Raw genomic sequence first — 27,671 nt, forward strand, 5'->3', positions numbered from 1 at the left:
TGTTTAATTCGGACATTTCTTTAAATGTTGCCTCAAGCATATGGCTGAACCATAAATTATGTATTAAGCCCCCTTTCTGCTGGTCAGAGTGGATTGTGAGGGGGGTTACTACACTCGGTGACCTATATGAGAGTGGAGTGTTGAGATCTTTTGAAAATTTGGTTCAACATTTTGGAATTCCCAGATCTCAGTTCTATAGGTATTTACAGCTGCACCACCTGCTCTGTATTGTTTTTGGGAGTAGCGTTTTTGGGGGACTCTCGGGGAGGGGATTTGGAGAGAGAAGTTTAGTTGAATTATGTATGTTATTATATTTTCTTTTTTTTGTTTTCTTTTTGTTTGTTTGTGTGTGTGTGTGTGTGTGTGTGTGTGTGTATTATGATGTGACCACAGGGATGTTCGTTGGGGGTCAGGGTGGGGTTGGTGATTGGGGAGGGATATTAGTGGGGGTTAAATGTTAACTGTTGTGTATTTTTGAATCAATAAAAAATGTTAATTGAGCAGGAGAAAAACAAATGTTAAAAACCTTGATGTGTAGTATGGAAGAAAGTGACACTTTCGGGTTCCAAACGCATATTCGTAAAACATATGTGATTGGTTGATGTATAAATCAAAAGTTTTTGTATGAATGGTACGAATTAGACACCTCATAGTATTGTGACGAATTTTCATGAGACTATGTTGTTTAATTTAGTTTGAGTTGTTTTCAGTATTTTTCTGTTTCAGTTTTATTTTGAGTTCTTTTTATATTAGATGTTTTTTTTCCCCAGTATATTTAGTTTTTATTTCCAGTTTAAGTATTTTAGTCAATGCGTTAACTGTGTTTCAAAAAATAAATTAATTTGTGGTCATTTTTATCTTAGTTTTGAGTCATGAAAGTGTATTTTAGTTTTGTTTCAGTTTTCCATTTATGTTAGTTTAAATGTTTATTTCTTTTAATGACAATTTGTATTTACTGTATTTTTGTTTTGTTTTCATTTTCAATAAGAACATTGTTTATTTCAGTTCATTGCAAAACAAACATCTGTTGCTTTACCGAACAGATGCCATCAATACATCTAAACATGTTCTTCAGTAAAGAAGGACTTTTAAAGACACAGTTGTCACAAATTGGTCAACTCCTTATTTGAATAGCAATGTTATTCATGGCATGCACTGCACTTAAAAATTAAGATGATGCATAAGGATTTTTCTTATGGAGGAATTATGTATGAAACATGCATGTAAGGTCAGACTTTGACAGACAGCCATGTTCTATACTGAATCTTTCCTGCTCTGTATTCAGACAGGGTTATTATGAATTCAATAGTCTATTTTTGTGCAGCACCAAGGGAGTGGACAATGGAATAAAAGAAAGCTGAAATTCCTTGTACTTGAGGATGAAAGTGTTCCCAGAATTCTTGGATTCATTGTACTGCTTAACTTTTCGAGGTGCATTCTCTTCATTGGCAGTCCATTTTTGGATATAAAGAATACATTGAGACTTAAGCAATCGGATCAGATAAATAGAATTTTTAACAGATTGCAAACATACAGTGATTTCTCTGTAGCATAGTATTGCAAGCAGCAACAAGTAATAAATTTTACATCTGTTGCAAACGTTTCATCAGCCAAACCTATTTAATCTTTTCACAGATAAGATGATTTATTATTGTATTTTGCTTTTAAATTATGTCTTTTTAATTCAAAGTATGCTTTTAACAGGAGTGGAATTTGTCAAAAAGAAAGCTTGAAGGAGACGTAAGGGATCTGGGCTACATTTCTCAAAAGCATTGTAAGCCCAGGTAGATAGTATAAACCACTGGCACCAATGCCTGCTATGCTTTTGGGAAACACAGCCTTGATTGATGTCATATTTGATTTATTGTTTATTTCTTGCAATGAAAGAACAAAACTTTGCCTGCCTTAAAATGCAACCCTCTTTTTTAGTGTTAAAAATTTATCAAATGTAAGCATGAATAGAAAATTGAGCATGACACATTATTGAATGTGGTGATGCATGCAGCACAAAAGATATACAGTATATAGTATATTATTCATTTTGATTGGCTTTGGTTAACATTAAAATACTAGCTTGTGCAGACATTGACAAATGTCATTGTGATGCTTAGTTGAATTTAAAAATTCTTTTGTCATCCCTGACATCTGTTCATCAATTTTAATGATAGATAATAGATGTTGCACATTTTTTTATAATGCCATAGAATACAGAATAAATAGATTTAAAAAAAAAAAAATAATAAAACACAAAATTAAGGAGGGTTCTGCACAACACACAGAAATAGAGTCTGTCTGTCCAACTCTGGGAGTTTCTCTATTTTAGCTCTTTAACCAAGTCACAACAGCAGACTCATTAGTTATATTTCAGAAATATGTTTTTAACATTTAAAATGTTGTTCACCATAATTGAACACTTAAAAACACAATCTACTGACCCTCTACTTACATTTAGTCAATTAAGTTCAAAATGTGGCTATAAAAGTTAAAAAAGGCTATAAAAACCAATACAGAGATATAATTGCATCAGTGAAACAACAGTGAGAAGATTAATATTTATTTATTTATTTATATAATTTACAGTAATATTCTGGGTTCCATACATGCTAAGCTTGATCAACAGCATTTGTGGCATGATGTTGATTACCCACCCAAAATTGATCCCATGCAATTTCATTGTAAATGCCTCACTGTAACCTCGATTTTCTTTTTCTTCTTCTTTTTTTTTTTTTTTTAAAGAAAATGAGGTATGAGTAACACAAAATTTAGTTATTGTTGCGGAAATCAGCATTATGCCACAAATGCTGTTGATTGAGCTTAACTTGTGTTGTAACCCTTGTGACCTAGCAGCCAGCAGCCATATCACCCTGTAGCTCAAGACTGGTTGCCTACTGAAGCTAAGCACGGCTGAGCCTGGTCAGTACATGGATGGGAGACCTCCTGGGAAAACTTCCTGGTTATTTTCGTAACCTCCGTTCCCTGATGGAGGGAATGACACATTGTGTTGATATAGTGACACAAGGGGTCACTCTTGGGAGCCCCAAACACCTCTGCTTTTTGAAAAAAGGCCAATGGGAATTAGCGAGTGGAATTTTCATGGACATTCGGGTATAAAAGGAGCTGGTATGCAACCACTCATTCAGGTTTTGTGGGACACAACGTCTCATTCCCTCCATCAGGGAACGGAGATTACAAAAGTAACCAGGACATTCCCTATCTGTCACTCACTCGACGTTGTGTCGATGTAGTGACACTAGGGGTCCCTATACAAAATGCCACAACTAGCTGAACTGTGTTATGTGGACTGGCGGTGCGAGATGGGCAGACTGCTGTGTGCCTCGTAGCCAGCGCACCAGGACGTCATGTAACCTCCCCCACTGCTCTTATGAGCGTCGAACAGTCCTTCGGGAACAAGTTGACTGCCCAACAAATAGGGACAGGCTAGCCCAGCCGTGGCCTCTTTTCCTCTTTTTTCTCCCCAAAAAGAGTGGAATTTGTTACCCTACTGGGGGCCATAAATGTCTACGTCAGGGGGGTGTCACTCCCAAGGGGAAGACACCGCGGAGACCACACCCCGCCCAGAGAAGAGGGGGTATTTTGAGTGGAAATACATCACATGGTCTTACCGAGTCTTGTCGGAAGTATGTCATGTGGAGAAGTCGCATGGTAGGTCCTACCCGAGGGGGGAGGAGTTTCTACAAACATGGTAAACGGGGGCAGAGGGGCCTCCGCCCAAGGAAGACGCAGTTTACTGACAGGGAAACGATTTAGCGGAAGATATTGTTGGTGCTACTGGTTGTTTAAATCAGTTTTATTATCAGAAATAATTAATAATTAATTGTTATTAATTATGGAATAATTAAATAACAATTAAATAATAATTAAATAGAATTTAACTCATTAAATTCTATTCTCGGGCACCACTCTTTGAAAAGAGAAAAATGATAGCAAGTTACTGATTGAGTCTCACAAAACAAAATCTTCCCTGTAGGTTGAGTATCTTAATTGTTAATCAAAATAATAAAAAAGGGGAAAAACTAGTTAAATTATTGCTATACAAATCTAATAGTAATCTAGTTACAGTTAGTTTCTAACACCAATAAAATAACAGTACTCTGAGGTAACTTGGGAGTTCTTGACGTGGCAGAGGTTGGCTTCAACACAATATTCAAACAAAAACAAACAGGAGTACTTATTATAATATAACAAGATTTATTATAATCAAGCAGTAGTGAACACAGCCAATACTATCCGAATATAATCCAAAAATAAATCAAGGAAATCCTAAACTAACAGTGGAGCTATATGCTAGTGTGTGTGTGTGTATGAGTGTGTGTGTGTGTGTGTGTGTGTGTGTCCAGATGCGGTAACAAAGGAATCAAAATGGAGGATCAGGTTCAAAATGGAGGGTTAGATCCAAAATGGAGCTGATACCACATGAGGGTGGGAATGAGCAGACGCACAAAGGAACTGACGAAACAGGCGGGAGAATTTGGTTCACCAGCCTGAGTCGAACATAAACCGTGGCGCCGCTCACTCAATGAATAACAGTGAGAAAGAGAGAGAATGAGAGCGAGAGAGAGACGAAAAGTGCATGCAATTTAATTAAGGGTAACCGCTCATAACAGCGGGACTGAATTACTAGTTCAGATCACTCAACAAAACAAACATAACCCCAAAATAAAACTAAATACAAATCTCCCAACTCGAAACAGCAAACAGTGAGCAGAGTTTAACATACAAATATACTCAAAACATCAGCATTTAGAATCAAAAATACGATTTAGTTTCACAAGAAAAATCACAGTTTCTAAACTAAATCTGCCCAGATATCAAGCCTTACTTGGGAACTCCTGTGTGATTTCAGTAGGGTTGTCCGTTGGAATTCCTGTTGCATTGAGTGGTCAGGAGAAACGGTCTGGATGGTCCCTTGTCTTATGCTCGTCAGAGAAAAGACGCGTCTCTGCTTTATTCTTCGGATCCAGCGATGGAGAAGAATGCAGAAGGTAGTCAACGTTGAATGAAAAAGAGGGAGAAGGGAAACTGGTCACCTTTCCGTTTTTCAAAATAAATTCACTGTTGCTTTACAGTGAAACTGAACCAGTTGTTATAAGTATACTATAAGACTTGAACAAAGCTAAGTTAATCTTACTCTACCGTGGCCAAATGGTGAGGTTAGAAAAACGTGGTCTCTTTGTTCTCAGTCCAAAACGGAGGGAAAACTCCTTCAGTACATGCACAGTACAGATGTCCCTTAATAGCCAGGCAGAGCTTAGCACAGAGAGGCTGAACTACATCTGTCCACTGGTTTTATTGACAAGATGACATCATCGGTCGTAGGCCACTTTCGACCAATGGCGTTTGAGACTGGGTCCATGGGCGGGACTTCGCATCCAGTTGTGAATTTGTGAAGGATCCTGGGAAACTGAGTTCAGTGTCTCTCCTTTGATTATAGAACAAAGGGCCATGCGGTCTCTGCTGCCATTTTGAGTGGGCCAAGGCCCTACAATATCACATGGGGTCACCTACGGGGAACCAGCACATGTGGAGCACCTACCCCAGTACAGGGCCTAATTAGCACACATACTGGGCCGGCAGCGAGTTTCTCCGCGAACTCGTCTGCCACAGGGCTAAGGAGGAAAGTCATCCACGGATCACAGCTTGTGAACAAGACTGGGAGTCAAAAGCACACGTCTTCACCCCAAGGGAGGGGAAAGGCACTATGCACAAGCGGTACACCCGGCCAGCTGTCCCGGAACTTACCTGCTCGTACCTGACAATACAAGGGACGAAACCGGCTCAACCTGGAGATTATAGAACCTCGCAAAGGTGTTGGGTGTTGCCCAGCCCGCTGCTCTGCAGATGTCTGCCAAAGAGGCGCCACTGGTCAGGGCCCAGGATGCCGCTACACTCCTAGTAGAGTGGGCTTGTAACCCCATGGCGGCACGTCCTGAGCAATGGCATCAACGACCCAGTGGGCGATCCTCTGTTTGGAGACAGCGCTTCCTTTCCGCTGTCCACCAAAGCAGACAAAGAGCTGCTCAGAGCTTCTAAAGCTCTGCGTGCTGTAGGGCTTTACTGGTTGTTTAGATCAGTGTTACTATCAGAAATAATTAATAATTTATTGTTATTAATTATGGAATAATCAAATAACAATTAAATAATTAAATAGTAATTAAATAGAATTTAACTCATTAAACTCTATTCTCGGGGCTCCAGTAAATGTAGTGTGCTACATTTAGGAGCAAGTTTGGTTATTAGCAATAATTAATAATTATCAAAGATAATTATTAATTATTAAAATCAATAGAACATTGATGAGAATCAATGTTAGCTTTTTTAATCCTTTAAATCAACAATTATCAAAGATAATCATTAATTGTTAACATCGATGAAACATTAATTAAAATTAACACTAGCTTATTGATCATTCAAATTCAACAATCATCAAAGATAATTTAATTATCAATTATCAAAAATCAATAGAATATTAATAAGGATTAACATTGACGGGGCACCACCCTGAAATCAGGGACTAATAACCAAATAGTAAAACAGTCTCAATATTAGATTGTTTTCTTAGGAAAATCAACATCCGAAGAATATCGATTTTGGGAAAAAAAACAATGAATGAAGGTTTGAATCTGAGCACTGACATCCCATCAGCATGACACAGGTGTATGCAAAACAAACCAAAACACTTCTCTTTGTAATATAAACAAAGTTTATTTATGCAGTAATATCAATTAATAATTAATACAATGCAGTCAATAAACTTCCGACTTACAACTACAAACTAAACAGTGATATGATTAGATATGGAAATAAAAATAATCCTATAACACATAAGGCGTGTGTGTGACAGTGTGTGTGTGTGTGTGTGTGTAAGGAGGGACATGCACAAAATGGCAGACGTGACTCTCGTGGAGAGTACGTCACGCGAGACTTCCGGCCATATGACCGCGAATGGGGGCGGCGAGAAACCAGTCAATGGCGTCTACCAGTTACCGCATGTATCCGCTTGTACGATAGCTTAGGGACAAAGCTGGGCTTTAGCATTTAAGCTATCTACGAGCCAAAAATGTGTGCCAGAATGTTTGTGAGGGGTCGCGTGCAGGTATGTGTGCGTGTGTGGTTAGTACGAGAGAGAGAGAGAGAAGTGATGGCCCTAAAGCCGATTTCGCGATCGTGGGAGAGAAAGCAGCTGTTAGTTCATCGCTCAGAGATGTGGTGGATGGCTCGTAAACAGTCCCGCGTTATTTGACTCTTTAATGGATGAACTCAGTTGCTGTCTCACCCGCGATGGCGAAATTGCACAACAGTCCAATTTGGTTGGACCACAATACAGCGAAACAAATTTGTGATAATTAATACCCTGAGTATTAATAATGAGTGGACATGGCGGTCCGTAAACTGTATAAGCAAAAAACCTTGAAACACAAAAATAACACACTATAATATTCTATCTCTGCCTAGACGTAAACCTCTTACTTGAATCAAGGAGGACACAGGTAGAATGTGTTTTCCTCCGTCCTTTAACTCTGACCCGGTTCCTTGAGGCTCGGGTGATGATGGGAGGCCGTTTCCTCACTCTGTCGGCAGGCGGTACGGCTGTTGATTCTTGGCAGGCTGGCGGAGAACTCAGAAATGTTGACTTGATTGAAGATGGAAGAGAAATCTTTAATCTCTTCACTTCTGTAGGCAAACGGATGAAGATACGAATTGCTCGGCAGTCTCCTTCGGATCCATTAGAGTGTTCGGTGGAACACAGAGTAATCTCAACTCGTCCAGCGAGATGGAGATTGTATGGCCACAGTTTCAAGTCGGACATTACTTCCTTGTGCCACGAGGTTGCACCTGAGAGCAGCGATGAAACTGCATCTATACAGGATGAACAAAGTTGCTGGAAGCAAATCCCGGAAGCATTTCAGAGGTATTTCAACTCCTGATGATGTCATGGTTTGAGGTGCGTTCTGTTGTGTGCCTCATCCAATAGGAGTTGAGAGTTCGATCCTTTAGTGAGCAAGGCTTCATGGGATTTGTAGTCTGTTTTGGACTCCCTTTGTTTGATTTTGGCACGATTTTTATCAGTATAATTACGACTTGGAATGTGGGAGCTTGAGTTAGGTTTTTATGACTGTGTAAGGCCTGCCTTTGTCTTCTATCTGAATACATGAGGCCCAACATTCCCCCCTTTGGTCTGAAGAGTTGGTTGTTGTTCAGCATCTTTAGAGCAACTGAAGGGCCGAACAGTTCTTGTCGGTTCACAGTAACCTGTGGGTTACGCCATCTATGTATTCCTGATAGGAAAGAAAAATGGTTGCACAGTCCATACAGTTCATTAGAGTTCACAGAGGCTTTATCGTCTGGACAGAGATTGAGGCACATCTGGGCATAGAACTTCTAGCTAATTCTAAAACTACATTCATCACACATAAACATTTCAAGTTATTGGAAGGCACAGCATTAACCATAACACAATCCTTTGTTGTTCTTTGGTCATAACATAAAATCAAAGTAGAACTTGACATTGGTTACTAGGAACAAAATGTTAGAGGAAAGGAGGGTTAAAGGCTAAAAGGCTTATCCTTGGAAATGATGGGGTTAACCTGTGGGATGGGCTCAGACTGGTGTGTAAAACGCAACTGTATGAGACGTGAGTCCAGTCTGGCCTGTAGGTGTTGAATGTACCTGTACATGGCGTGTGCAATAATTGCAATGATGCAACCACTAAGGAGGAGCCAGAGGGCAACCAAACTGATAGGGTGTTCTCGGTAAGATGATGATCTGCTTATGTGACTAGGAAATATAGTGGTCAAGCCAGTCGGTTTGAGACTGAACTTCACTAATTTCATCCCTTCAGCCTGAAGCTGCTGTTGAAGGGTGTCATCAACGGTGAGGCTGTGACCTCTAAATTGCTCCATGATCTCAATTTCTGCGTCATGTTTGTCGACGTTGAGATGATGGAGGACAATATCGTCAATGTGCACGGTGGCTCCTTTGGGGAACCATTAAGAACACCATTTGGTTTGGTAGCCTTAGTTTAGTGGCTGTATCATGGCAGTCGTATGACTTCGGTGGCTGGTGTGTTAATGAGCCAGTGATTGCCTGCTCGCTCTACCTTTGTCTCTGTTCCTTCATCTTTGATGGACATGCTACCATGACACTTGTTCAGGGAATTCGGCTCTTAGGCCGCAGAGGTAGTTAGTCACCTCTCTAACAAAGGGGTTGCGTTTTGACAGACCCAATGAATGTACTTTGTCTTGGTACACATGTTTAGGTTAGAGATAAGGTAGAGCGAGGGGTCCTCATCATGGTCGGTGTTGGTGGTGTTTTGAGGTGAATGTGTGCATTACCTCTCTGAAAACCAACATTAAATACAGATTTTAGTCTGTATATATTCTGCCTGTGATGGTAGATTGAGGATAAATCCTATTTTGAGGTTCTGAGGATTGACATGGATTGGAATTGCAATGCCAAACTATATGCCAGGTGTATCTGTGAAGGTTGCACAATGGAGACAGTAGCAGATCTAAGGATTTGTTCGACAAGGTCTAGGGAGACCAGGTAAGCTGGAGTCCTTCCACCACTCAGACTGTTGACTGAGGAGTTCATTTCCCTGAGGTCCTGCATTAGATCTCTAATGATACACGCATAAGTTGTTTTCTCTGACAAAGTCCCTAAAGCATGCAAAGTGTTATTGATAAGAACGGATTGCAAATTTACAGTGACTATAGTACCCTGAAGGGTTTTACCCAGCCCCTGTAATTATTCTTATTGGAGTAGTCATCTCTGCTGGATTTTTGGACGATGGCGATGTGTGCATCTGAAACTGGCGAACTGTTTTCTGGACCAAGTGGTCTCGGTATGTCAACCTGAGCCCACATGTGTCCACGACGGCAGTCAATGAGCGGAGCCAATCGGTTCTGTAGGTCCTGGCCAACTAACAGTGGTTCTGCATTAATGGGACATATGTAAACAGGGGCTGTTAGCATCATCCCTTGAAAGGTGTCAATCCAGGCCCGTTTTGTGATAGACAACCTATCTTGCGTGTAGCTTGTGATGCTTAGGTTGCAGGTCTCTGTCTATAACGGTTTGCCAAGGGAGAGCTTTGCTCTAGCCACCTCTGCGAAGGTGTTGGAACCCATTAGACTATTTCAGAACCGGTGTCGAGTAGTGCGTGGGAGCAGAATGACCCATGTGTCAGGCGTTGCCCTTACGGTACAGATCGCCCAAGAAGGTCAGAAAAGGAGGGTGTGGCATGTTAGAAATGACTTTTTTGGGGAGCAACTTGGACACTGTTCCCTTTTTCCCGACCTACAAATTAAACTTTGCCGTTAACGGGAGGGGGTACATCGTCTAGTCATACTGACGAGGTTTCAGCGCCGTATTCCCTTGAGGAGGTCGACGGACCTGGTGAACAATGGAGCACGTCAAGCTTAGTTACTAACTCAGTTAAGCGTCTCCTTATATCCTCCATTTCCTCTCTTGAATCTTGTTCTCTGAGGGGATTTGAAACCTTGCCTACCCACTCACCTTCTTGTTTGGGTTTTCGTTCGAAATGTGCATTTCTTTTCGGCCAGCGAATGTTTTATTGTTTAGGCCTGCCGTGACCCTGGGCATGTGTCTGGTTACCACCCCCCTGGTTCTGTTGCCTACCCTGCTGGTGGGGTGATCGGCGCCTCTGGGGTCCTGTTCTAGCATTCACCTTAACGTGAGGCATTTCATTGCCTTCAAGCGCTAGGTCTGCATACGAGGCTTGGATCCCCAGGGCTCTGGCGTCTCCTTCGTGCCCTCGGGCAGGGTGCATGTGTGTCTCCCATGCCAGTTGCGTGTACTTTCTGATTTCCTGCATGGTGGGGTTGCCCATTCTGCAGTGCATCGTGACGTCATATCGCACGCACTCGTGGAGGTTGTGAAGGAAAAGAGACTTGAAAGCTTGTTCCTCCTCCAGACCTGGTGCATTACTTCCTTGGAAGTACGTGGTTCTCAGGCATCTATAGTATTCACACGGAGGCTCGTGCCTCTTCTGGTTGATGGCGAAAGCAGCTATGGTAGCGGAGGCTTCGTCGATATACAGCGAATACTCCTCGCATAGGGCTATACACAGAGCTGAGTAGCGGTTTCGTGTACCAGTCAGTAGCACTTCCTTGAACGCATGGACACTCCTTACCATGGTCTTCCATATAAACTTGAGTTGTTCATGCGACGAAGCATAAGGCAAGTCAATCAGGCAGTGCTCAATTTCCCTAAGATAATTGTCGATGTTTGAATCTCGATTACTTGGGTCAAAGCGTTCTATGTCCCCTGCGAGGGACTCAAGTTGTCGGATGCGCAAGCGTTGGTGTCGGTATGACCACGGGTCGTCCGAGTCATCCGAAACACCATAGTCACTCGGATCACTATAGCGATGAGGACAACTTCCTCCCCTTCATGGTGGGGAAGGAGTCCAGTCGACGCGTGGGGGTGGACCCCGGGTTGTGTACGGCTCCCTAGCTAATGGGATCTTCGAGCCACTTACACCACTCTGGGCTTGAAAATAATTGTCCCCCCTCCGTGGTGTGGAATCAGTCGGTTTGAAATGCAAGGTGGCGTGACTGAAAACTGACTGGGGGGGGGGTCAACTGTAAGGAAGGGCACCTGCATCCAACCAGCGGGCCGCTGGAGGATTTTGAAAGGTGTCTTGGAGGACGAAGTCAGAGACTGTACCACTAGGGGCAGCTCGGCTCCTAGCGTGTGTCCCTTGGTTTCTTGGGGGCACATTCCTACGTGTATCGCTAAAAAGGGGGCCCTCTTCTATGTCAGATGTTGTGCTGTGCATTTCAGCTGCACTTACCTGATCTGACTCTACTTTTAGCTGGGCAGCTTGAAGCTGCCTGCGCAGTGTTTCGTTTTCCTCCTGAATCCAGGCATTATCTTCCTGTGCCTGGACTTTCTCAGCTTGGGTGCACCTAATTTCTTGGTGCAGGCTGAGATTTTCCCTCTGCACCGCTTGGTAGCTGCTCTGCAGCTGTGCGAGCTGGGCCTGGTGCTCGGCGGTTTGCAGTTGGGTTTTGCGGTGATGAAGAAGGAACATTTGGCCCACAAGGTCCAGGATTGTGCACATTGGCTTCCTGACCGGGTTGTTGACATAATCAACTAGTTCCTGCAATGCTTCATGACAACGACTAATATTGTAGCAGTTAAGGTTATCTCTCTCCTCCATGGAGAGACGGAGGACAGCAGCAACCACATCTTGCAGTGCTGGGTCGACTAACCTCTGTGGAGCTACAGCTCCAGTCACGCAGGGCAATTGGTGACTCATTTTACTGGGGCAGTAAAAATTCTTGTGACAGTGGCTCTGATAGCTTGTTGTTTTACAGTTGATATAATGCTAGCACGAACATACAGGTGAGAGGCTTCGACCTGTGGCTTACGGTCTATGGTTATGTAATGTGCAAATTTCACTGTGTTCTCTCTTTGGTGGACGACAATGAAGTGACTTGGAACCTCTCTGTAACATTTAGACGAAAGCGTTAGGAGTTAAATAACAACAACAGCAGGTTTTAAGCAGACCATAGTAAATTTACCAACCCCTAATTTACTCTTAAGAGCACTTTCACACCACACTGGCTTATGTTTGGCAAGTTGTGAGAAGTAAATTGTCAAACAGAACCAAACTTTGAAGTAATGATTCAAATTATTACTTTGGATTCTTATGCATACACACTGTGACAGAACTGGCATGTAGGATGCCTCACACGGGGCACCAATTATTATGTAGGGCTTTACTGGTTGTTTAGATCAGTGTTACTATCAGAAATAATTAATTATTTCTTTATTTATTAATTAATATTTAAATTAATTAATTGAATCTAACTCATTATAACCTCATATGGGGCTCCAGTAAATGTAGTGTGCTACGTTTAGGAGCAAGTTCGGTTATTAGCAATAATGAATAATTATCAAAGATAATTATTAATTATTAAAATCAATAGAACATTGATGAGAATCAACGTTAGTTTTTTTTAATCCTTTAAATCAACATTTATCAAAGATAATCGTTAATTGTTAACATCGATGAAACATTAATTAAAATTAACACTAGCTTATTGATCATTCAAATTCAACAATCATCAAAGATAATTATCAATTATCAAAAATCAATAGAATATTAATAAGGATTAACATTGACGGGGCACCACCCTGGAATCAGGGACTAATAACCAGATATTAAAACAGTCTCAATATTAGATTGTTTTCTTAGGAAAATCGACATCCGAAGAATATCGATTTTCGGGAAAAAAAACAATGAATGAAGGTTTGAATCCGAGCATTGACATCCTGTCAGCATGACACAGGCGTATGCAAAACAAACCAAAACAATTCTCTTTGTAATATAAACAAAGTTTATTTATGCAGTAATATCAATTAATAATTAATACAATGCAGTCAATAAACTTCCGACTTACAACTACAAACTAAACAGTGATATGACGGCTCGTAAACAGTCCCGCATACTCTGACTATTTAATGGCTGAACTCAGTTTACCTGTCTCACCCACGATGGCGAAATTGCACAACAGTCCAATTTGGTTGGACCACAATACAGCAAAACAAATTCGCGATAATTAATACCCTGAGTATTAATAATGAGCGGACATGGTGGTCTGTAAACTGTACAAGCAAAAACCTTGAAACACAAGAATAACACACTATAATATTCTATCTGTGCCCAGATGTAAACCTCTTACTTGAATAGCATGAGGACACAGGTAGAATGTGTTTTCCTCCGTCCTTTAACTCTGACCCGGTTCCTTGAGGCTCGGGTGATGACGGGAGGCCGTTTCCTTGCTCTGTCGGCGGGCGGTACGGCTGTTGATTCTCGGCGGGCTGGCGAAGAACTCAGAAATGTTGACTTGATTGAAGATGGAAGAGAAATCTTTAATCTCTTCACTTCTGTAGGCAAACTGATGAAGATGCGAATTGCTCTAACGGATCCGAAGGAGACCGCCGAGAGTTCTTCGCCAGCCTGCCGAGAATCAACAGCCGTACCGCCCACCAACAGAGCAAGGAAACAGCCTCCCGTCATCACCCGAGCCTCAAGGAACCGGGTCAGAGTTAAAGGACAGAGGAAAACACATTCTACCTGTGTCCTCATGCGATTCAAGTAAGAGGTTTACGTCTGGGCAGAGATAGAATATTATAGTGTGTTATTCTTGTGTTTCAAGGTTTTTGCTTGTACAGGTTACGGACCGCCATGTCCGCTCATTATTAATACTCAGGGTATTAATTATCACTAATTTGTTTTGCTGTATTGTGGTCCAACCAAATTGGACTGTTGTGCAATTACACCATCGCGGGTGAGACAGGTAAACTGATTTTATCCATTAAAGAGTCAAAGTACGTGGGACTGTTTACGAGCCGTCCACCGCATCTCTGAGCGATGAACTAATAGCTGCTTTCTCTCCCACGATCGTGAAATCGGCTTTATGGCCATCACTTAATTCTCTCTCTCTCTCGTACTAACCACACGCACGCGACCCCTCACAAACATTCTGGCACACATTTTTGGCTCCTAGATAGCTTAATGCTAAAGCCCAGCTTTGTCCCTAAGCTATCGTACAAGCGGATACATGCGGTAACTGGTAGACGCCATTGACTGGTTTCTCGCCACCCCCATTCACGGTCATATTCCCTGGCCGGAAGTCTCGTGTGACATACTCTCCACGAGAGTCATGTCCGCCATTTTGTGCACGTCCCTCCTTACACACACACACACACACACTGTCACACACACACCGTATGTGTTATAGGATTATTTTTATTTCCATATCTAATCATATCACTGTTTAGTTTGTAGTTGTAAGTCGGAAGTTTATTGACTGCATTGTATTAATTATTAATTGATATTACTGCATAAATAAACTTTGTTAATATTACAAAGAGAATTGTTTTGGTTTGTTTTGCATACGCCTGTGTCATGCTGACAGGATGTCAATGCTCGGATTCAAACCTTCATTCATTGTTTTTTTCCCGAAAATCGATATTCTTCGGATGTCAATTTTCCTAAGAAAACAATCTAATATTGAGACTGTTTTAATATCTGGTTATTAGTCCCTGATTCCAGGGTGGTGCCCCGTCAATGTTAATCCTTATTAATATTCTATTGATTTTTGATAATTGATAATTATCTTTGATGATTGTTGAATTTGAATGATCAATAAGCTAGTGTTAATTTTAATTAATGTTTCATCGATGTTAACAATTAACGATTATCTTTGATAATTGTTGATTTAAAGGATTAAAAAAAACTAACGTTGATTCTCATCAATGTTCTATTGATTTTAATAATTAATAATTATCTTTGATAATTATTCATTATTGCTAATAACCGAACTTGCTCCTAAACGTAGCACACTACATTTACTGGAGCCCCATATGAGGTTATAATGAGTTAGATTCTATTAATTAATTTAAATATTAATTAATATCTAAAGAAATAATTAATTATTTCTGATAGTAACACTGATCTAAACAACCAGTAAAGCCCTACAGTGCGATCCAAACAGATGCGTAAAGCACGCACCGGACACAGCAATGCCAAGGCTGTGTCTGCCTCCTCCTGGGGCAGCGCTTGCAGGTTCACCACCTGATCTCTAAAAGGGGTCGTGGGAACCTTGGGCACATAGCCCGGTCGTGGTCTCAGGATCACGTGGTCATTAAAAATCCCAGGACACTTCTCAAAAAGAGTAGGGGTGTAACCCTGGTGTCCTGGCCAAATTCTCCCCATCAGCCCTTATCAATCATGGCTTCCTAATAATCCCCATCCATTAATTGGCTCTAAAACTCCACTCTCTCCTCTCCACCAATAGCTGGTGTATGGTGAGCGTACTGACGCACTTTGGCTGCTGTTGCATCGCCCAGGTGGATGCTGCACACTGGTGGTGGTTGAGGAGAGTGCCCTGTTCTCTGTGTAAAGTGCTTTGAGTGTAGTGTCAGAAAAGTGCTATACAAATGTAACTTTCATTCAACCCTGAATATTCCTTTAGGTATTTAAGTAAGGGTTAGTCTAGTGAGTTTCTAAATGTCAATAATATATCAGTTAAAATAGTAAAGAGCAATAAATTGTGATTACAATAATATGCATTTCAATGTGTCTTTAAATGGTTGTTTTATAATAATGAAATAATTTAGGGTGTGAAATGTCATTAGAGAGAACCCTGTGAAGTCTGAGATCTTCTACTTTGACTCCTGCATTAGATCTGTTGCCGTGTTATCTCACGGAGCAGATGGGCTGCATGCACATGAACTCTGACACATGGACAACTATCACAAGTGTTGTCTTCCAACCCCAGTCACACCGCTCCACTCCCCGAATGCTCTGTGTGATGAGGATGATTAAGACCAACTGTTCTCATTACAGAATCACCCAAAAAAAAAAAAAAAAAAGAAAAAAGAAAAGTGATAATTAGTTAGTAAATATGTACTGTGCTGCCTCCGGCCTGCATGGCTTACAGTCATTGAGCGACTGATAAATTCCAAGTCGTATCAAGAAATTCTGAAGCAGAATGTCAGGGCTTCTGTCTCATATAAAACCCATAGGAGCTGGGTCAAGTGACCTGACAATGGTCCAAAAGACCATTTGGACCATTGTAAATGAATAACAGAATAAAAAAAGATATTCAAATAATGTTTCAGAGAAAACATTTCCTATTGTAAAATGGCCTAGTCAAAATCTTGACTTTAGTCCAATTAAAGTCTGCAATATCTAAAATTACACTTCACATTAGAGTGGGAAAAAAAAAAGGTATGAAACGAAATACCTCATAGCCACTGTGAAGGTCTAATCAAGGGGTATTCAATTAAAGTTCCAAGAGGTTCGGTCTCTAGATTTCCTTCCCAGCAAAGGTTCGGACAATAACTTACATGGTGTTAGTGTTGAGTATAGCTATGAGATGACATAAGGAATGCTCATTTTTTGAAATAGTTGACAGTAATAATACTTTGTAAAAGATGAGAAAAAACCCTCCATCAAAGTCAAAACAGTCCCTTTAAAATTGGATTAGGACATTGGGGCTCCAGAAACAAAGCCTAAGTAGTTGGGTTTGGGGGATCTTCTACAAAAGATTAAAACATTTCAATGAGTTCATCAATCGAGAGCTCTTTGTTATAAATATTAAAAGATAACATTTTGAAGCTGAATGACAATAGTCCAGTATTTGTGTTTGAACATTTTTAGATACTCAAGGGGCATAGGAGGCCTTGTGACTATTAAGAAAATATATTGTTGGGGGTTCAGGAGTATCCCCTGAGAGAAAATTTTGAAAATGTAAAAGTCTGAATGGGCCATTTTTATATTTTCCGTAAAATGAAAATCTACCAACAACAAACGATGTACAGCACAACACTGAAGCTTAAAAATACTGTTAGCTAAATTTAAGTAGGCCCATAAATGGTCAGACTATTAAATAATGGAAACGTTCTTATGAGAACTCCACTATGCTAAAATAAAAATTTTGGTTGTTTTTCCTTGCCATTTATGCGAGAGATGATCTTTGATTAATTTCAAAAAAATAATCTGTTTGTGAAAGGCTCGAAAAATGCTGATTAATAAAGCAAATTTTTGAGAGAAAAAAATGTTGTAGTTTAAAGGCGCTCTGGAAGCACATTGTCTTGTCCAAGGACAGATTAAGAACTGAGAGGCCTGTGGGCCAGTACACTATGGAAGCCCCCCCATGACATGTCACGCGACTACATTCACCCTTATGCGCTACAGGACGCTTGCAAGATTTGGTTGGATTTTTCAAACTGATGGAAGAAAAGTTTGGAGCAATGTCTTTCACGGCCAGTTATATGTAATTTTTAATTATGACCGATTCCAAAATGTATTATTTATAGGGATGTGCATGGTATTCAAATACCAAAATCACTTTTCGGTTATTCTGTTCGTGTTTAGAGGTCTTCAACCCGGTCTGAGTCCAACGGTACCCGACAAACTTACAGGTTTTGGGCCAGGTTCAGGTCAGTTTTTCAAGTAGGCTATAGGGCGAGTTACGGGATGTTCACATGTGCATTGAGGCTATATATATAAACTTGCACTGGATGGACGTCTTTGATCGTTGTGCCACAACTTACTTTTTTCAGCATACTGCGCAGGACCATTGCATTTTTTTTTAGAAACTGTTAAGTTTAAAATAACTTAAATATTTTTAAACACATCTCAAGACACCTGTGTTCTGTTTCACCATTTGTTGCATTGCATCAAGCTTTATCAGTGCTGCTGTCACAAATCGACATTCTGATAAAGTTCAGGTTACAAAGAGGACTTAATGTGACTGTTAGACATGATTCCAGATTGTTTTTCACCTGGCAAAGTTTCAGCGCTTGATAAACGGTTTTGCTCTGGTGTGCAGACAATAATTACCCAAGTTAAATGCTGAATCATTTAAAAATCAAAGCATCCCAAAGAAGTCCTATAAACCGTAGCGTTCGCTGCCTCATGGAAAGTGAACCTGCCTGGGCAGAATTATGCATTTTCCATTGATTAAGAATAGGCCTACTATGTTGCAGGCAGTGACAGAGATTATTTTTGTTCGACTTGAATGTGAATTTATCATTTGAAGATCTATGTATTGTGCTATTTAGGCTCATAGCTCACTGTGCACTTTATTCTCTGCTATCTGAGACTGTGTTTGACGCATCCATGGCAATTAACGTTCTTTATTCCTGAGTCCCAACTCCTGACAAATAACACAATAACCATTTGTGAACTCGCAGTTAACCAAATATTACAAAATGTTACTGTGCACATATTTAGGGTATTAACACATCTTTATCATTAAACATTAAATGCCTGCATTACTTAAACATTTTAAAGTCCTCTACGTTGCACAAATTCTGTCACTTATATGAATTTAAACCATCAGCTTTGTACACAGCCAGGGTAAACTGCACCTTATATTTGTGTTTGGAAGCATTTTGTAAATCAGACGCTGTTCTCTGTAGTCCTTCAAATAAACGCGCTGCACCTGTGAGACGCAGATTCCCTGAGCACGCACTCGAGTCGTCCAGCACGCGTTCGGCCGAACAAATGGTATTTCACATAAGGCTGACGTTTACGTTAATTTATAATAGATATCTCAATATAAATATATAATTGATTTAGAGCTCTGGGCCCTTTAGGTTTAGAGGCCTCTGAGCAATGGCCCAATCGGCTCGGTGGTTAATCTGTCCCTGGTCCTGTCACAAATCTGGTTTAGCTGAATGGTCGGATTCATTTCAGACACATGAAGTTGAATTCACTTCGCTTCATTCTTGTTTTCTGCAGTGTGTTTTATGAAAGATGCCAGTATCCACATATATTGCTGCCCACTGTATTTCTCCGCTATGGTCTACTGTCATTAAAATAAAAGCGTCTGCAACTCTGCGTGCAAAAGTGTATGAATGAAGCGTGTTTTGTAAAAGAGAAAAGTATTCAAGGATACAGCACTGAAAGATCATTGCAATCTGCGCCAGAGTGCTTGCGCTGTACACAGCTCTGTTGTTTTATCGCGCTGATCACTTGAAGTATAGAAACGGTGAGATGGGGCAGCAAATGTCAAGATGTCTTGCGGTCCGGATGGAACCAAGCTGAGGTCCGGACCTCGACCGCGGTCCGCTATTTGGTGACCGCTGGTCTAATTAAAAGCTTCAGAATCTGCTTAGTTGAGGATATTTGCAAAAAGAACATTTCATTCTTTTTCCATATATGACCTTGACTGATCACACCATTTGTTAAATAAAGATGTATAAATAAGTCTCAAGAGTACTTATGATGCTGCGGTTTTCAGCGGCATTTCATAGTATGTCCAGTTTGCTACAGATTTTTTTTTCTCCTGTCAAATACAACACCTTTTGTGCACTAGCTTTTGTGCAAATAAGAAATATCACAGCATGGTCTTACGTACGCCACATTTCACACCCCCTGGTGGCCTGAAGACAGTTTGGCGCCCCCGACGGTGGCAGGGAGGGGATGCCCAGTGTGGGCAGCAGGAGGGAGGACCCACCGGCAGCCGCGGAGACGATCCCCGGGACCCTCGGCCATGGTCGCCCAGCATGCTTACCCATGGGGACTAGGGATGTGCGCTACGACTAATTTGACTGTCGTTTAAACTGAAGTTTTGTAACCGACTAGTCGATTAGTCTAAAGAGAAACCAACCTTCAGAAAACAGTAAAAAAAAAAAAAAAAAAAAAAAATAAATTTATGCGACCCATTTAAAATACTTAATCTATTCCAAATCCAATGCTAAATTCTACTGAAAGGGGGCATTTATCTGCAACGTCCTCGCCTTGAATTATGATCATTGTACATTAAATATAGAACATGACACGCATTCACTGAATCAACATTAGTGAATATTAAATAGACATATTTATTGAAAACAATTGAATGAATAGTGCAGGATTAATGGAACAACCCTAAAAGTCTGTTCTAAAAGGAAATTACCAAGTAAAAGTTACTTTTTTTGTAATTAACGTTTTTATTGATTCATATGCATATGACAGTGGAAAAAACTCAACACATATATAAAGAATCAACATTTTACATTTAAACCCTACTAATACAATCCCACCCTGACCCCTAACGAACACCCCTGTGGTCCCACATAACACACACACAATCCAAAAAAAAAAAAAAAAAATATATATATATATATATATATATATACACACACACACACACACACACACACACACACACATATATATATATATATTTACACATACATAAAATAATATATATATATATATATATATATATATATATATATATATATATATATATATATATATATACACAAATAAATAAATAAAATAATAATAAACATACATGATTAAACTAAACTACACTCTCCACATCCCCTCCCCGAGAGTCCCCCCAAAAAACTAAATATTTGCCCCATTTTTTAGCAAATAAGTCCCTAAACCCCAGCCTTCTACTTACCGCCTCTTCAAATGCAGCTACCCTCCCCATTTCCACACACCACTCCGAAAAAGAGGGTGCTCCACTTGACTTCCAACCCCTTAAAATTACTTGCCTGCCGATCATGAGACTGGTCATAACCCACTTTTTTATATGATTATCCCCTAAATGCATGACCGCCCCATCACCCAAAATACAGAGTCTGGGACAAAGCAAACACCCCCCCCAAAAGACATGGGTAGTGTCTCCAACTTCTGACTGGCATTGCCAGCAAGTGGGTGTGTCTTTAAGACCAAGCCTATATAATCTAGAGGGGGTCCAATAAAATCTATGTAAAATCTTAAATTGCATAAGGCGAACCCTTGCATCTCTAGATACAGACTTGACATTTTTAAGAATCTTAGTCCACACTCCATCCTCCAATACCAAATTCAAATCTTTTTCCCATACTCTCTTGAGAGAAGTCAAGGCTCCATCCCCCAGACTCTGAATTAGTAGGGAGTAATACACTGATGCTTCATGGCCTTTTCCAAAAGCAGCAATCACCTCTCCCAAAGCACCTGCCACTTTAGGGGGGTGCGTGCCACTCCCAAAAATAGTGCAGAGTAGGTGGCGAAGCTGTAAATACTTATAAAACTGAGATCTGGGAATGCCAAAATGTTGAACCAAATTTTCAAAAGGTCTCTATACTCCACCCTCATATAGGTCACCAAGTGCATTAACCCCCCTCACAATCCAATCTGACCAACAAAAAGGGGACTTATTAATACATAGTTTAGGGTTCAGCCATATGCTCAAGGCTGCGTTTAAATAAATATCCGAATTAAACACTCTGGACACTTTTGTCCATATCGAGTGCAAATGCAAAATAACGGGGTAAGAAATAATAAATATCTTAACCTTTCCGGCTAGTTTGATCGAAAGGCTTTGCAGTGGCGAGATAGGGGCAAGAACTTCCTTTTCAATACAAAACCAGGGAGAGGCTCTCTCAGGTGGAAGCGACCAATGAGCCAAACATCTAAGACCGAATGCATAATAATAAAACAAAATCTTGGGTAGGGCTAACCCACCATTGTCAATTGGCCTATGTAACTTATTGAAATTTAACCTGGGGCGCTTACCATTCCAAATAAAGGACTTCGCTATGCTATCAAATTGCTTGATATAAGAGAGGGGGACATCTACAGGGAGAGACTGAAGCAGGTAGTTGAATTTTGGAATACAATTCATTTTAATAACATTAAACTTCCCAATCATCGATAAATGTAATGAAGCCCACCTGCCCACATCGCTCGAAAACCTTTTTATTAAAGGGTCAAAATTAATTCTAACTAAATCTAAATCAGACAAATACTTAATGCCCTGTACTTAGCAGTACGCTGTTAGCGCCAAAGCTTCAGATTTAGACCAATTGAATTTGTATCCTGAGAACTTGGAAAAGGAATTAATTATTCTGTGGAGGCACGGCATAGATCTAGTAGGTTCAGAGACAAATAATAAAATATCATCTGCGTAAAGCAGAAGCTTATGCGCCACACCTCCCGCTGTCACCCCTGGAAAATCATCCTCCTTTCTTATCGCAGCTGCTAATGGTTCCAGATCAAGATAGAACAATAATGGGGAAAGTGGGCAACCCTGTCGAGTGCCCCTATTCAGAGTAAAATAATCTGAAATTAATCCATTTGTTTGTACTGCTGCTACAGGGTTTATAAAGTAACTTAATCCAACCAATAAATGTACTCCCGAACCCATACATTTCCAAAATCTTAAAAAGATAATCCCATTCTACCATATCGAACGACTTTTCGGCGTCAAGTGAGATGGCATCGACCGGAGATTGTTCATTCGCCACTGACCACATGATATTGATGAGACGTCTGATGTTATCAGAAGAGCTGCGGCCCGAATAAACCCCACCTGATCTATATGTATAAGAGATGTCATAACTTTACTTAATCGGTTAGCCAAAATTTTTGACAATATTTTTACATCTAGTTGGGTCAGGGAAATTGGACGGTAACTTTTACACTCGCTTGGATCTTTGTCCTTTTTAAGAATCAGACTGATCCGGGCTTGTGTCATGGTTGGAGGAAGTTTTCCCTTCTTTAATGATTCAGTATAAACTTCTAATAAAAGTGGAGCCAGTTCTGTAGCATAGGATCTATAATATTCTGCGGCAAAACCATCTGGCCCCAGAGCCTTGCCAGTAGGTAGGGACTTAATTACCTCGTCAAGCTCTTCCAAGGTTATCTCAGAATCAAGAGAGTTTTTTTTGCTCAATCGTCAGTTTAGGAAGATCTAATGGTTCCACAAAGTTTCTAATATCTTCATCAGTAGACGAAGGCATGGAACTATAAAGATCAATATAGAATTCTTTAAAGGCATTATTAATATCAATGGCTGAGGTAAAAATTTCACCACCAACAGATTTCACTGAGGGAATAGTAGAAAAAGACTCTCTCTGCTTTATATATTTAGCTAAAAGCTTCCCTGCTTTGTCACCCGACTCAAAGTATGACTGTCTTGCCCTGAATAACCAAAACTCTTTCCACGACAAAATAGTATTATATCTATATTTCAATCGGGTCAATTCTCTGAGGCCATCAGCTGACATACTGCGCTTCAGCCTCTGCACTTTTAATATTTCCTTCCAACTCCACAAGTTCTCGTGCTTTGGATTTTTTGATGAATGAGGCATACTAAGAACCGCTTTAAGTGCCTCCCAAGCCACGCCCACAGAGGATACTGAGGACCAGTTGGTCTCCATATAAACATTGATTTCAGTCTTTAACATTTGTTGGAAATCAGGATTTTGCAGAAGGGATACATTAAGGCGGCAACTATATGATTTATTTTTCTCTATATGTGGCATCACCTCTAAACTCACCAGGGCGTGATCCGAGACTAAAAGGTTTCCAACTGAGCAATCAACAACAGATGAAATTAGGGATTTGGATATATAAAAAAATATATATTCTAGAATAAATCTTATGGACTGATGAAAAAAATGTATAGTCCCTACTGGATGGATTCAAAAGTCTCCAAATATCCGAAAGACCAAGATTTTTACACATCCTGTGAAGCATCAGTGTTGCTCTAGGGGGTTTACACACTTTTGCTTCTCTATGATCAAGGACTGAATCCATCAAAAGATTAAAGTCTCCTCCCAATATAATATCACGAGGGGTGCCAGCGGCTTGCAACCTCCCTTCAAGATCTATAAAAAAGCCCTGATCATCAGTGTTAGGTGCGTATATATTAGCCAAAATCAGACTTTGCCCTTGAATTTCAGCTAAAACAATAATTACTCTTCCTAATGTATCTTTAGTCTGTTTGAGACATTTGAATTGTAGATGTTTATTTACCAATATAATGACTCCCTTGCTCTTACTTGAGCCAGCACAAAAGAAAACATGTCCACCCCATATCTTCCCAAATTTTTCAGCTTCCTGCGGGGAGAGATGTGTTTCTTGAAGAAACACTTTATCATATTTCTTAAGTTTAAGAAAATAAATAACCTTCCTTCTTTTTATAGGGTGCCCCAACCCATTCACATTCCATGTGGAGAGAGATAGTACACTCATATTAACAACTGACATATTGATATAACAAAAAATATAAATTGTGTGTGAAAAACAAAATTATGCAGACCACATTCCCCATTAGTGAAACAATCAACCCCCGAACATCCCCCGGAACAAAACAAACAGAAAAAAGAAAAACGCCAACCGGCGTCAATCCCTCTAAACTCAAAAGGTCCATGAAAGCCCACGAGCCTGCACGACAACTTTGCCATCGGAATGCTCAATTTTGCCTCACAAATTTGTGAGGCAAAATTACATTCATTCACAGAACTGTCTTAAGGATGTGATCTTCCACAAAAAAAATTCCAGCCGATATAAAACCGTTCAGATTCCTCAGACAGACAAACGAATGTTCAGTGAGGTGGCTATTATGAGTTCAGTGGATGACGTAATCATTCCAATGTCCTGTAAAAAAAAACTCAACAAAACAAACTACAGCCAGCAGGAGGAATAAGCACGAAGAACGAACAGATTAATCCACAGCTGTTCCAAAGGAGTGTTATTCAACAGAACAAGCTCCAGCCGCTAGGCGGAACCAATACAAAAAGAAACAAAACCGGCATCCCGGTTCCCCGGATGATCGAGTCAATTCACTCGGAGGCTGCATAAAAGTATACACCATGACTTACACAGTCCGTCAGCTTTATAAAAGACATCCATTGTGTGAGCATGTAGATATTTCGTGGTCATCCGTAGTGTCCACTCTCAGTCTGTCCGGGAACTTCAATGCAAAAGTAATCTTTCATCAATGCAAAAGTTTCTTTAAGGAAAAGTGTTATTCACAAAACAAGCTCCAGCCGCTCGGCGGAGCCAACGCAAAAAACCTAAAATGTTGCCCAGCTTCCTCAAGAGTAAGTACAGCGAGTCAGACCCATGAGAAACATCCAATGGTTTACTCAGACATTGATTCTATAAAAGATATTGCCTGATTTGGACATGTGAATACTCTGCGACCGACCTTCATTTCTATTCTCAGTTTGGCCAGAAACATCAGAGCGAATGAGATCTTTTTCTGATGTAAGAGTTTCTTACATTCCTTGAACCGATCACGTTTCTCTCTTGTCGAACTCGCAAAGTCCGGGAACAAGAAAACAATATGGTTCTTCCAAGAAAGCTTCCCTTTGCTCCACGCCTGGTGCAACACAAGATCTTTATCGGATGATCTCAGAAATCTGGCCAGAATCAGTCGGGGCCTGTCTCCCTCAGCAGATCTACGAGCAGGGACTCTGTGAGCTCGCTCGATTTCCATCTTTTGGTCTGTTATGTCGAGCAGACTCGGGAAAAACTCGTCTAGGAATTTCACCATATCTCTGCCCTCCTCATGCTCAGGAATTCCAACAATTCGAATGCTATTCCTGCGGCTTCTATTCTCAAGATCTTCAAGCTTTTCAAGGAGATGTTCCAAATCAACTTTGGTCGCGGGTGGATTAGTGGTTAATTCCCTCTCCAAAGATTCCAGAAAATCGATTCGTTTTTCAACATCAGTCACTCTTGTACCTAACTCAGAGAATTTTATTTCCATCGCCGTAATCGATCGATGTATTACAGCGAAATCCTCCAAGTCAGCAAGAATCTTTGTCACCATCACCGACATGTTGGACAGTTGATGGTGGATTCCTTCTCCCACCGCGCCATCTAAATCGAGTCCCCGGTCTGTAGGCCTGTCGGTGCTTTCATCCTGAACACGTAAGTGTCTTTTAATATCTCCAGAGCCCGAGGATTTTGACTTCTTTGCCACGTTTTGCAACAAAGGGCAAATGTGTAACTGGGTGTATCAAATTTCACCAGATTATAACATGAGAATAATCGAAAATTCAGCAAAGCGCACAGAGCTCGTCGCTCACACATCTGCTCCTTGCATGGCGTCACTGGCTTCCCAAATAAAAGTTACTTAACATATTAAAACAGTCAGGACATTGTTGAAAATAATTAACAGGTAGACTAAGCCAAATCTATGAGAGAGAAATAAATGCGCTGAAAAGTCACACATATTTCACGACGTGCAGTCATGCATTAACCATTGATCTTATATGACAGCTGTTCAGTAAAGAACGTTAACCAATAACAGTTACGATGTAAAAAAAAAAAAAAGTAGCTATAGGATAGGAAAAATAGGCCTGTGATGTAGCCTACAATAAACCTAATGTATTCTAAACATGACGTGCACACAGAATCAAAGATAGTTTAACCCGTTAAGCAGTAGGCACCTCGTTGAAAATAGCCTTCTTAATCAGCAGATTAAAAAAATTGCATACCTAGTCTAAAACAGTTATTTTCTAGGCTACCTACTCAAAAGCATAAATTTTTTGATGAGTAAAATTAACCCGTCGACATGGTCTGGTGAAAGACAGGACTTGACTCACCTGAAGCGTATATCCTGCATTTGGAAAAAGCCTGCTCAGCGGAAAAATAACATCCAAGCATGCACAGATGTAAAGAAGACTCAAATGTGAAAACATCCATCAAACATTTGGAAAGCCGATTCCCGCACCACCGAAGTGATTTCATAACTACTTTGCTGAGTTTGCTTGTCTAGCGAGAGAACATTTTCCTGCGCACGGCGCGAGTGAGAGAGGGAAGAAACACGCGCAGCCTGAAGTGAAATTAAACTCTGTATCTGCTCCAGATATCCTTTTTTTAAAATAATATTTGTATTATTAATTCTATTTAAAATATGTAACATTAATATGACAGTAATTGAAGTGCAGCCTCTGTAAAAATAAAAAAGCCAAACGTTAATGTGTAAAAATTATTATCAGTTTAATGGGGGGAAATATTAACCGACTAGTAATTCCAGTGTCGACTAGCAGCATCAGAACCGTTTAGTCGACTAGTCGACTAATCTCGCACATCCCTAATGAGGACGTGGTGAGGGATGGACTGATCGATGTGAAAGCTACCCTCAGACAGGCATGGCCCCAGAAGGAACCCGGGGCCGTAATGTGCGTTCGAAGTATCGATGATCAATGTGTCCTGCAATTCACATTATTTCTCGCAGCTAGTTGCGTTCTTCATCGATGCACGAGCCGAGTGATCCACCGCTAAGAGTTGTACTCTTTGACATTGAGGTTTGGATGCCATGGAATGGAGAATTGAATGGTTGGATGGGGATGGACCCTGGGTGGGCACCCTGGCCCCCCCACGG

General features: G+C 40.6%; 1 protein-coding gene and 1 non-coding gene across 3 annotated transcripts in view; one reads left to right on the forward strand and one right to left on the reverse strand.

Annotated features, from left to right (window-relative positions):
• Positions 1-27,671, forward strand: part of LOC127431111 (beta-galactoside alpha-2,6-sialyltransferase 1-like) — a 570,878-nt gene that overhangs the window by 190,929 nt on the left and 352,278 nt on the right. The window lies entirely within an intron of this gene.
• LOC127431393 (5.8S ribosomal RNA) lies at positions 27,423-27,576 on the reverse strand. The gene has a single exon (XR_007895596.1). It is a non-coding gene; the product is annotated as a 5.8S ribosomal RNA (ribosomal RNA).

This window comes from Myxocyprinus asiaticus, chromosome 40, assembly GCF_019703515.2.
Source record: "Myxocyprinus asiaticus isolate MX2 ecotype Aquarium Trade chromosome 40, UBuf_Myxa_2, whole genome shotgun sequence".
NCBI lineage: Eukaryota > Metazoa > Chordata > Actinopteri > Cypriniformes > Catostomidae > Myxocyprinus > Myxocyprinus asiaticus.